The sequence below is a fragment of the Diorhabda sublineata genome, chromosome 8 (genome assembly GCF_026230105.1).
Source record: "Diorhabda sublineata isolate icDioSubl1.1 chromosome 8, icDioSubl1.1, whole genome shotgun sequence".
Taxonomy (NCBI): Eukaryota; Metazoa; Arthropoda; class Insecta; order Coleoptera; family Chrysomelidae; genus Diorhabda; species Diorhabda sublineata.
In genome coordinates this window covers 10,355,993-10,367,429 of record NC_079481.1, presented here as the reverse complement: position 1 = coordinate 10,367,429, position 11,437 = coordinate 10,355,993, and the positions used below count along the sequence as shown (strand labels likewise).

The 11,437-nt window shown below is 28.3% G+C and overlaps 1 protein-coding gene and 2 long non-coding RNA genes across 7 annotated transcripts in view; 1 reads left to right on the top strand and 2 right to left on the bottom strand.

The window, feature by feature from the left end:
• LOC130447904 (ras-related and estrogen-regulated growth inhibitor-like) overlaps window positions 1-2,565 on the top strand; it is a 157,248-nt gene extending 154,683 nt beyond the window's left edge. For 2 of the 4 annotated variants that reach the window (XM_056784955.1, XM_056784954.1), the window contains 3 exons: window positions 143-255; window positions 892-1,007; window positions 2,264-2,565. The gene's annotated coding sequence lies outside the window, so the exon portion shown is untranslated. Of the gene's footprint in view, window positions 1-142; window positions 256-887; window positions 1,008-2,263 lie in introns of all 4 variants that reach the window. The other 2 variants (XM_056784952.1, XM_056784953.1) reach the window with 1 other exon arrangement.
• Window positions 2,566-3,951: 1,386 nt separating this feature from the next.
• Window positions 3,952-7,752, bottom strand: LOC130447397 (uncharacterized). The gene is made up of 2 exons (XR_008910241.1): window positions 7,506-7,752; window positions 3,952-5,630 (listed from the first exon to the last, which is right to left on the bottom strand). It is a non-coding gene; the product is annotated as an uncharacterized LOC130447397 (long non-coding RNA).
• Window positions 7,753-9,891: 2,139 nt separating this feature from the next.
• On the bottom strand, window positions 9,892-11,437 carry LOC130447660 (uncharacterized). Of its 2 annotated transcripts, XR_008910274.1 has the most exons (5): window positions 11,266-11,437; window positions 10,751-10,930; window positions 10,424-10,593; window positions 10,186-10,334; window positions 9,892-10,016 (listed from the first exon to the last, which is right to left on the bottom strand). It is a non-coding gene; the product is annotated as an uncharacterized LOC130447660 (long non-coding RNA). The 2 variants fall into 2 exon arrangements; XR_008910273.1 differs by having other exon boundaries at window positions 10,186-10,593.

The window sequence follows — 11,437 nt, the reverse complement described above, 5'->3', positions numbered from 1 at the left end:
TGAATAGTATAAAATTTATATGATGTAAATATTATTTTTTTGATCATATTTACGGAAATAAGATGAAGTAGTTTCAGTCTCAAACTCTATAAAACTTGAAATAAATTCTATTTTCTTATCTATTTTATTTATTTTTCTTTAGATGTCGAAAGTGCTACTAGATTTACAAGAAGAAAAGAGCTTATACAATTTGAAGAATTCCATTGAATTTACTATTTGTACCTCAAAAACATCCAGTTTTAACATATTGTTTAGGTAAGAATGTGTTTTTTAACTTATTTATAATAATGATAAAATTATATGTTACCATAGTTATAATAACTATAAGGATTATTTTAAACTTAGAAATTATATCTTTTATTTATGTAACTACTTTTTTTATCTTAAAATTGTGCTAGTATAATATATATATATATATATATATATATATATATATATATATATATATATATATATATATATATATATATATATATTCGCGTCTTTGTAATAATTCCTTTTCCTACCTCTTATTTTTGCCTTCACATCCAGTATTCCAGTCTCTTATACCTGCTTCCTGTTTATTATCTTGGCATTCCCATAAGATATTTTATTACTTCTACATTCCAGCTTTTCTTTTGTCTGTCTTTTTATTTCATTTTCCGCTTTTATAATACAGAACATTACTTTACTTTCTTTTTACGTTTATTTTCCAACATTACAGTTTCTTGGCCTTATTATCGACCTGATGAAAATATCGTTCAAGATAATAAAAAAAAATTCTGGTAAAGTTTGAACTGTTAATATCAATATCAATTGATATAGTTTTTTCGTCATATTAGATGTAATAGCAAAAAAAATTGAAACATTTTTTTTGGTCCACCCTAATATTTACTTTTATTTCTAAGTAAGTAAGCAGAAACAAATGGAAGTAAGAGATGGTAGAAGTACAATACAACGTAAATCTGTTGGATGAATGGATGAGTATCAAAGTTTGAAGTATATGAAGAATCAGTATTCAGAGACAGGTAAGTTATACAAAAATGTCCAATTTTTATCCTTTCAAGTCAATCTAACTCATCCTAGTTATAATACTTAGAACCCTTGGTGATATTCGTACTGATCACACTATTTACTTCTACCACTATGCCTACACTTACAATTACACTATGTGCCGCGTTTTGATAACCAAGTTATCATCTTCAGAGACTGAAGGTAAACAGTTTACTTTGGTTATCTAATTGCATGTCAGACAATGTAATTGGGGGTGTTAATGTATTGGTAGCAATAAACATTGTGATCTGAATAATTTCGATTTAATTAGTATACTTTAAATAATTGTGAATTTATTTTCCCTTATAAATTTTTATATCTTATTGTTATTTCTTACTTCTTATTTATCTTTTAATCATCATTTTTACAAAACTAATTCTAATTTGTATAATGTTTCATCCCTTAATCCTCTGTAGACTGGAGTAATTGATTTGTGAAATCTGGATGTAGGGGTTGTATGCAGGGATATGTCCAATCATTTTGATGGGCAGTCACAAAATGGCGCCTGTGACTGTTAATAACACCTTGAAGGCACACGGTATTGACATAAAACCATGTTTCTGAGTCTCCAATACTGAACATTGGAACCAACTAATCAATGAATGGACAGAGCAGTGATTATATCCCAAAATAAGCATGCTACCTTCTTCAAGCCAAAGTATTTGCTAGTCTAAAAGCTATAATGGTCAAATTAATGGGCTCTTGGCTAGTACTGGAGTGCATAAAAGTGTTGTCTGCTAAGTACAGTTCGTTTGGATGCCTGGTCACTTGGGAAATAATGAAAATGATTGGTATAAGATAAGCTAAAGCATGTGTAGATGAGCCTTCTGTCTGGCTTATCAATCAACTGCTATGCTTAAACAAACATGAAATAAGACTGGTGACTGATGGAGACGGTCATCTAAGACGCCATCTCGATTCTATAGGCATCATAGACGAATTGGAATACTGCAGGTCCATGGAGGAGGAAAAAACTGCAGACCTCGTCATCGGTGATTGTCTCTTTAGAAGTTCAAGCCAAGGTGTTTGAACAATTTTTCCAAAGGGATCGGCAGTGTGGCACAATGGGCTTATTAGGAGGCCTATATGCATAACAGCTCTTAACCACCCACTGTCTTACTAACTTGTATCATCATATCCTTAGTATTTTGTTCCTGATTATATCAATGGATTAAGAAAGTTTCGTGATCGGAAAAATCCATCTTATTAAAATTATATTTTTTTTTTGTAGGAGACGTTCCAGTTGACAGATCCTGTTTAAGGGAGATACCTGGGCTTGATATAGATTAGAACAACTTGACGGTACCAAGGAACAACCAGAAGAAATCAAATGAAGATGTTTAGTAGTAGAGTCGCATCAGGACAAATTGTATTAAGAATAAACATGTCTAAATATTGAATCTTTTAGGTAATATTTGTTTACTTTTATTGGTACTCCCTGTATAAAAACATTGTATATTGACACTTATAATTTGTGCACTACATGTTGTGTGATCATGTTATATTTAGTTAAATAAAATTTAATATTGGAAACATATGTTTTTTATTTCATTCCTCCATAAAACCTTTCTTTCAACCTAAAATCAATGATTTTATTCTCAGAAAAATAATGAGCTGGGTTTCATTTTAAAAAATGGATATTCATCTACACGAGTTGTATAACAGGTTGTGGATATGACAGACGGTATGAAAACACTTTCAGGAGAAATCAACCAACGAAAGTAGATTTTTTGGGGAACTGTACTTCATATTAGAAAACTGATATTCATCCATATATTCCATAGTTTTCTTTTCGATTATTCGGATGGTACGAATTATTTTGATCCCTTTGTTGTAAAAATGACAAAAGCTATCAGTTTCTCCGAAAAAAAAAATCATTAAGCGAGGAAAGGTGGAGAAAAGTCATTAAAATTGAATTTTCACAAAAACCATTGCTCAAACTCAAAAACTGATGTGATGTTTGGAATCTCCATAACAAAATACATGATACCACATGTTTATTTCGATACTTTCCTGTTTCTGATGTGATTATATAGCGGTTTTTAAAAATATCAAATTTAGAAATAAGTTTAGTCTCACCCTTAAGAAGAGGCAACCAATTATACATAACACTATGTTTAGAACTGGTTGTCGAGTTACACGGAGTAGACTATTAATAGTTTCCGGCATCGCTCGGTAGACGGCGATAAAATCGTAAAATCATAGAATAAGTAAAAGGATTGAGGTTTCATTCGAACACGTGCGTCCTCTGTACCAGAATGTCCGAACCACATTTATAAATCCACACAGTTTTCACTGTATAGTAGAGAGAAAAGTTTGCGTCTTGTCGGGCAGATGGTGGTAAGTGAATCAAGAGGAGAAAACTGAATTTTCACGAAAACCATTGCTCAAACTCAAAAACTAATGTGATTTTCGGAATCTCCATAAGAAAATACTTGTAACAACGTGTTTTTCCGATGCTTTCGGATTATATCATTTTTTCAAATTTTCAAAGGTTAACCCATTTGTTACAAAAATGACAAAAAAAATCTTTTGTCTCCGATTCCTCTTGAATTTTGCACGGGGGGTATTTTGGTATGAGGATCCCATTAAAGCGATCAGTTTCTCAGAAAAAAAATCATTAAGCTAGGAAATTTCTCATAAAAATGACAAAAAAAATCTTTTTTCTTCTATAAATAGTCTTCTACGTGTAATTCGACAACCAGTTCTAACCCTAGTGTATGATTGGTTGCCTATCCTCAAGGGTTTTACGAATATGAATTAATCTGATATACAACAGCAGTTTCTTGTTTTACCTGATACCTGTCGATCATTCCAGAATTAGAACAATAATTTACAAGCAAGTGAGGTGATTTTCTATTCACTATTTCACAGGAAATTATAGGGAATGGGCATACAAAGAGAATAAATGAAAAACCATTTCACATTTTATTTATTTCTGTTTATTTTTATTAAATAAATATAAACTGTACAAAGAAATCTTCGGTTAACATTATATTATATTATTCATTCATAATTGTATGATACACAGTGTATAATTGAATAAGGAAGTGGAGTTCATTATATAATACATATTATTTTAAAATCGCTAGAAAAAATTCGCGAATGTTGAACTTTACTGTAAAAAACTCAAGCTATAATAGGAATCAATATAAACAAAGAAATTAAAAACATTTTTAACCAATATAACAAAATTTACATCTGAAAATAAATAAACCAGCAGATGAACAAAGGACCCATAAGATTTCAATGAAATTTACTGGTGCCTCGTTTGTAAATTAATAAATAACCAGAAATTTTTGTATATAATTTTTTATTGTAATAAAATAATGGTAATAAACAATTTTAAGACAACATGTTAAATTTTATTCACCCATAATCAGAGATTTTGAAACTGGAGAATATTCATTTATAATAGAAAAGGGTAATTTCTATATAAGTATATGATAAGAAGAGATAAGGATAAGAAATTAGGCCTTAAAAATTTTGAAATTAATAGATAATAAACCCTTGTATGATATGTATTTCATTAATCCGAATAAATCATCTTCAATATTTTATTTCTTCTTTATCTAGAATTCATTGGATGTCTCTAATGTTTTACACTTTGTTTTAAGATTGAAAATGTTTGGAACATTTATTTTTTAATTACATTATTGTTGAAAGATGTCTAAAGAGAGGAAAACCACAAAGCCTAATAAGAAAAAGTGATACAACATAAAAGTAAAAGAAAATCCAGAAAAATTTAATTAGGACAAGTAGCACATGATGACAAGGGAAAACAGTACAGCAGATGAATGAAATAGCAAAGGAATGGAAAGAGTGAATAAAATTGATAAAAGAATGAAAACTAACATCCCAACGAAAGGATATGAAGAGTTCTAAAGAGAAAGAATTACCTCAAATATCTAAAAAGTATTTCCTAAATTATATATTAATCATTGACCAGTGTGAAATATACAAATATGATACTTTCTACTAATAGAAAATTAGATATTTCAACTTCATTTTATTTGTTACACAAACATTTTCAGATCATCAATGTGTAGTGAAGATGTGACTATATTAATACATGGTTTTTTCAAATCGTTCAGACTCATAAATAATTACTTTCTTCTTTAATTTTTACTATCGGCTCAACAAATTGACCATCAGGGAAGAAAGACTTATTTTATAATTTTTACATAAATTTATTTCTACGACCATATCTAAATTGCAATTCTAAATTAGTGCAGCTTCCAATATACTTTGTGAATTAATACTTGGGACAATCAATAAAAATATATGCTTCACTATTACTTACTGGTATATCTATGTAAAAACACGGGTAATTCAGTTTTGTCCAATAACTGTCTTTAGTTTTGTCAGCAGTAGTTGGTTGAACCGCCTGCTTGGTATTATTTTCCAGGATTTTTCACTAGGTTAAGCTTTGTGTAATTTCTATTTCGAGGATTTTACTAGGCACTTATCACTATCTTTTTCACGAAAAGTTTCAAATCACTGGCGAATATCGCGTTTACTGTAATCGTACTTTTTTCGTTATCCTGAATTCCTATGTTGGAGGAGATTCATATAAATTTAATATTCATTTGGATTTCCTGTAATCAAGACATTGTTCTATTTTGATGGAAATAGTATGACTATTTTCGTAAATATATTCAATATGCTATTTTAACCATATATAAATATAAAACCTGGCTATTGTAACCTTTAATTTGAGGCACTTATGTTGTTTGTAAAGATTTTCATATTCTTGCAATAGCATTTTACTCTAAAAAATATGATTTAAAAATGTAAACATTGTTTTCAAACCCACAATAACAAAACTGACAGTTCGTTTCCTGTCTCCTGATATAAAAATGGTGTCTACTGGTTGCCTAATTATCAATTTATTCTTGTGTACCTCCTCGCGTTTCTGTTATCCTAATGAAAATTTGAACTTTTCGGTGATTTTAATGAGTCTGAAGTTGTTATGGTCTTTGTCGAGTAAGTGAGTGTTATGAAGTGAAGCTATTAAAGTTTATTATTATAATAAATAAACAAAGTTCATACATTTTCTTTCGTATTTTAAACATATCAAACACACTTTTCTCCTAGAGAAGTAAGTACCAAAAATCGTCAGTAATAATTATAATTGTATTATTTTCTTTCTGGATTTGAATACATAATTTTTAACATCATCTTAACTGATACTTTCTTCTCTTGTCGAAAAACAGCTACTCTTTAATTAAAATCAAATTCGGGGTTTAGTTTAATATACTTTAAGAATAAATGTAAAAAGAACGAATTCCTACAGGTATAGAGCCTAGCTTTTGCTTGCAAAAAAATCATTGTGAAGATCTTGTAAGTAAGCTTTTCTCTACTCGAGCTGCTTCATTGTCTTATCAAGTATCTACGAAATTGTGTTGAAGAAATAGTCAATTTTTCACTACATGAGATACAAATTAAGAGAAAATGTGATTTGACAATAATTATCATCTTTTTTATCTGTGTATACATATAATTAATAGACATATGTTTCAGACCTAAATTATAATTTTCTTTTATTAATAAAAATAAGGTTTCTTAACTTAATGTACTGCCTTTATTTCTGTTTGTTTCAGATCGATTTTCATGGAATTTCAACTCCCCTTTTCATCAAAATGTTTCTTATAGTTTTAAACATTTTCAAAATAACTTACATGTAATTTAATTTTAGATTATCGTTTGCAATGTAATTTTGTGTGTTATAACATGAATTCATACAATTCAAAGTAGAATTATCATAATTTATTTTATTAATTTGTTAAAATCTGTGTGCACTAATAAAAAATTCAAATTTATGTCCTTGTTTTATTTATCTATATTATTTTTCATGTTATTTGTTCTTTGAATTATATCTATTAAAAATTCAATATATGTCAATTTTTTTCGATAAAATAGGTACAATAAACAATTTTAAAATTAATTATCAATTATAAAAATTAAATTTCAATATAAAAGTATATAAATAACATCTGCAGTGTGTAATGAGAAAAATTCTTGATTTTAGGTTTCTTCCGTTTTAAAATTAGTTTTTTTGATAGTTTTTAAAAGAAAGATCAATTTTGACGTTTCGACTTTTCTTTAAGTTTTTATCAAAATATGATATTGACACTGACAATTTGCTTATATATATATATATATATATATATATATATATATATATATATATATATATATATATATATATATATAGATCACCTTCATCATGAATATCAAAATAAGGATAAAATAAGATCTAAATAATTTAAGTAAAATTTACAGCTCTATTATGCTTGTTTAACTATTCAATGAAGTCTCTTTTTAATTTACAAGATGTTTTTCTTTACGTTAATTTTCCTTCTTAGTTTTTGAAAAGCACTCTCTGTACCTATAGGTTATGTAAAATTTGTGTTGTTAGGGAAATCGCTTAGATTATGTAATTTATGTCCTAAATATTATTAGGTACTTACAATTTTTTCCAGTATTTGCTTGTTAAGGTAAAGCATTAACGCCGTGGAATAATGTTTACAAGCACTAAAGGATGTAGTCACTGCAAGTCAATCCATAGCTTAGCTTTATATACACATAAGTATTACTGTTAAACTTTTTCATATTCTTACGGTATTATTTTAAATTATTTAATATGATTTGAAGTTCACAATAACAAAACTTTTAGAGATATTTTTAATAATTCTTCTTTTTGTGTTATCCTGATACAAAAATGGTGTCTATGAGTTGCCTAAATACAAACTTATTCTTGTTTACCTCCTCGTGTTTCTATTATCTTAATACAAAATCGGAACAAAAATGGCCGCTCTTTAGTGTGATTTATACGAGGTTACTTTGATGTAGAAAAAAATGGGAAAAGTTGAAGGGAAAATTATATAAAAAAACGTATGGAAATTAAGTAAAACCACCGATGAATTGCTTTTCACATTATTTTTCATATTTAAGTATTAATTGTATTTTGAAAGTAAAATACAGAGAGGTACAAAAAAAATTGGTAAAAATTATTTCCTTGATCTTAATCTCGAAAATTTCCAAAATAAATTCCATTTATGACTTTTTGAAAATTAATTTTCACATATAGAATCGAATATTCAATATATATTCCTATATTTTTTAGTTTACGTGAAACTGATTTCTGACCCGACACCTACTTTAAGTATAAAAATATTCAGTACATATTCCACACGTCTTGCACACTACAATTCTTCGACGACCTACTGAATTTACAGTGAAACAGATAAATGATACAAAAAAAATGATTCTAGTTAAGGAGATGAATTATTATTGAATTATTGAAGTTAAATCGCGTGGAAAAGTTGTAAATTCCGTTGGAAAATACTATTAACCCATTTCCTTCAACTATTTCGATATATTTATAATTTTCTTGTCACTATTTCTGTTGTAGTTACGCCCATGTAGAAAAATATTCCAAACTACGAAATGTGTTAAGAAAATTAAAGAATTGGAACATGAGAACAAATTTTTCCTATCTAGACATTTAACTTGAAAGTTTGTTCTTTGAGTCCAAGGAAAGTTGAAATGTTCAATTTGTCTAGTCTTCAACGACAATTTAATATGTCTTAATCCAATTTTGGATCAATAAATATAGTTTTAAAAAATTAAAAAACGCGCCTTTAAAGCACATCAAACTAAAAAGTAGAAAATAATTTTTAAATTAAGCTCAAAACAATAATGAATGAAATTATTGTATAAATGCATCATTTTCAATTTTTTAGCTTGATATGCTTCAAAAGCGTGTTTTTTGGCTTTTCAAACTATATTCATTTAATTGATACCACCCTCGTATAATGTCTTCGCTGCTTATATACCTACATCTCATCGAAACTTGTATAGGGCCATAATGATGTAGTTGGTAAGGCTGTCGAAGTTTTTAATTTGCAACACGGTGATCGGAGGTTTTAACTTTTTATTAAATAAGTCACTTGCTCTTAATCCAAAGGAGGGTTGGAAAAAAACAAGCTCTCAAACAAACCCACATCCATAGGAAGCTAATATAAGCGTGTTAATTGTATCAAAATAATTCAAAGTCATTAATAATTGTGTGATAAAAGGAGAAAGAATCAATTAAAGATAACATTCTGTAAGCTGAAGATAACATTAAAAATGAGTAAAAATATAAATATGTATTTAGAAATACTGTTTATTTTATTGTTAGTAAGAAATAAATGGCCCTTGTTCGTTTTAAAAAAAGGAAAAGAGAAAATAGGTTGTAGTCGAGACGTTTATGAAAATTTAATACATGAAAATTTTTGTACTCTGTTTTTCTTCAATTAATAAAAGATAAGTAAATGTTTTAAAAAATTTCAAATTTGAATATAATTGATTATAAATTTTCAGTCTCAACCAATCATACACTATGCTTAAAACTGGTTGTCGGAGAAGACTATTTTTATTTTCCAACATCGCTCGGTAGACGGCGATAAAATCGTAGAATAAGTGAAAGTATTGAGGTTTCATTTCAAAAAATTTTATTTCATATTATCTATGCGAGTCGTATAATGGGTTGCGGATATGACAGGCGCTACAAAAAAACGTGCGTCCTCTGTGCCAGAATGCTCGAACCACATTTTAAATTCCACTCAGCTCTCGCTGTATAGTAGAGAGGAAAGTTTGTGTCTTTTCGGGCAGATGTCGGTGAGTGAATCAAGAGGAAAAAATTGAATTTTCACGGAAACCCTTCATTATAAAATTACAAAAAATCTTTAAACTTTTAAACCGTATATCTCTTCGACTTCTGTTTTCCTGATACAAACTCGAATTTCGTTACAATAACGTAAATTTTTTTTTTATTTAGAAATTTAGTCAGGGTTTTTAAAAACCGCTTGAAGTAATAAATTCTTTATTTATAATATAAATCTATAATACATATAGGTTCTTCCAAAGGGAAGGAACTGAAGTATCTTGTTGGTCCTTCATTCTTTGTACTGCACAAGTTAGTCCCTCGACTAGTCCTAAAATAGATAATTCAAAATAAAACTAACTGCTGTGAAAAGATGGGAACTATTAATATTCCTAATTGGCATTATTTTTTTCTATGTGAAGAGCACATTAGTGACATTTGCCAAAATTATCACAAACTAAGACAAAAATTAGACTAATTTTATAGAAGAAATTACTTACCACCACTTTTGTATGCCATTTTGTAGTGGTTTCGTATCCACTCTGGTCTTTATCTTCATTTTTAAGAAAATCCTGTGAATCCAAGTTAATTTTGATACCTCGTTGGTCCTATATCCTCCATATTGTATAAGTTAGTCCCTCGACCAGCTCTGCAATAAAAAACAATTCAAAATTGAACAAATTTCTGTGAAGAAGATGGGAAACATTTAAAATTATTTAATAATTGCAATTCACCTACAATCAATTTCATGTATGCCATGTTGTAGTAGTGATAACAGTAAACAGTGTGCTCAGTACCACCTCAACTCATTTTCTTTTCACCATAATCTTTCTTTTTACCTTATTCGTCCTCTATCCTCCGTTGCATTCTCGTTAGTTCCTCGACCCACTCTACAATAAATAAAGGATCTAAAAATAAAACAAATTAGTGTGAAATAATTTTTTATCTATGCTACTATTTAATATTATTTTTGTTCTGTAAAGAAGATATTAGTTACAGTAATTTACCAAAACCAGCACAATCTAAGTGAGAAATTAATTACACTGACACAAACAATATCCTTACCATCTCTTTAGCTGCTGAAAATGTTGAATTTGTAGTCGCCACAGTTTAATTTGTCACTTAAAAGCTTTTCCATAAATTCTGCTATATATCTACTCTTAATTATCTGTTTTCCTTTCTTGTATGCCAGAATCCCCCTCAGGAATTCTAGATATGTTGATGAATGCTCCTAGCCTCTTCACCCTGAAAATATAAACAATCATTAAATCTATTTTATTTCAAGAATATTTCTAGTAGAATATATTTTTGGTTAGCTGCTAATTACCTTAAAGGTCAGGTTAGGTCGAGAAAGTACTTAAAATAAAGTAAATTTTAGGTAACTCAATGGTTAAACTTGATATTAAATATTTTTCAAGAAAATATGTAACATTTAATACAAAATGTAGTAAAGAAATATAAAATTGATTACAAAATTTTCGGCGAGCAGCAAACACAACATTCAAATGAAATTAGAACTGTCCTTAATAATATTATTCACAAATTATTACAATATATAATATATGAGATATTAATGGTACCTGTAATCCAACATTTCCATGTATCAAATATGATAGGGTATTTCAATGGTAATTTATTCGAACTATTAGATGAATTTGCACCAAAACACTAATAACAAACAATAAAATAACACTTATTAAGCATTTAATGTTTTAAAATAACTATACAAGAACACATTTAGACGTTTGAATA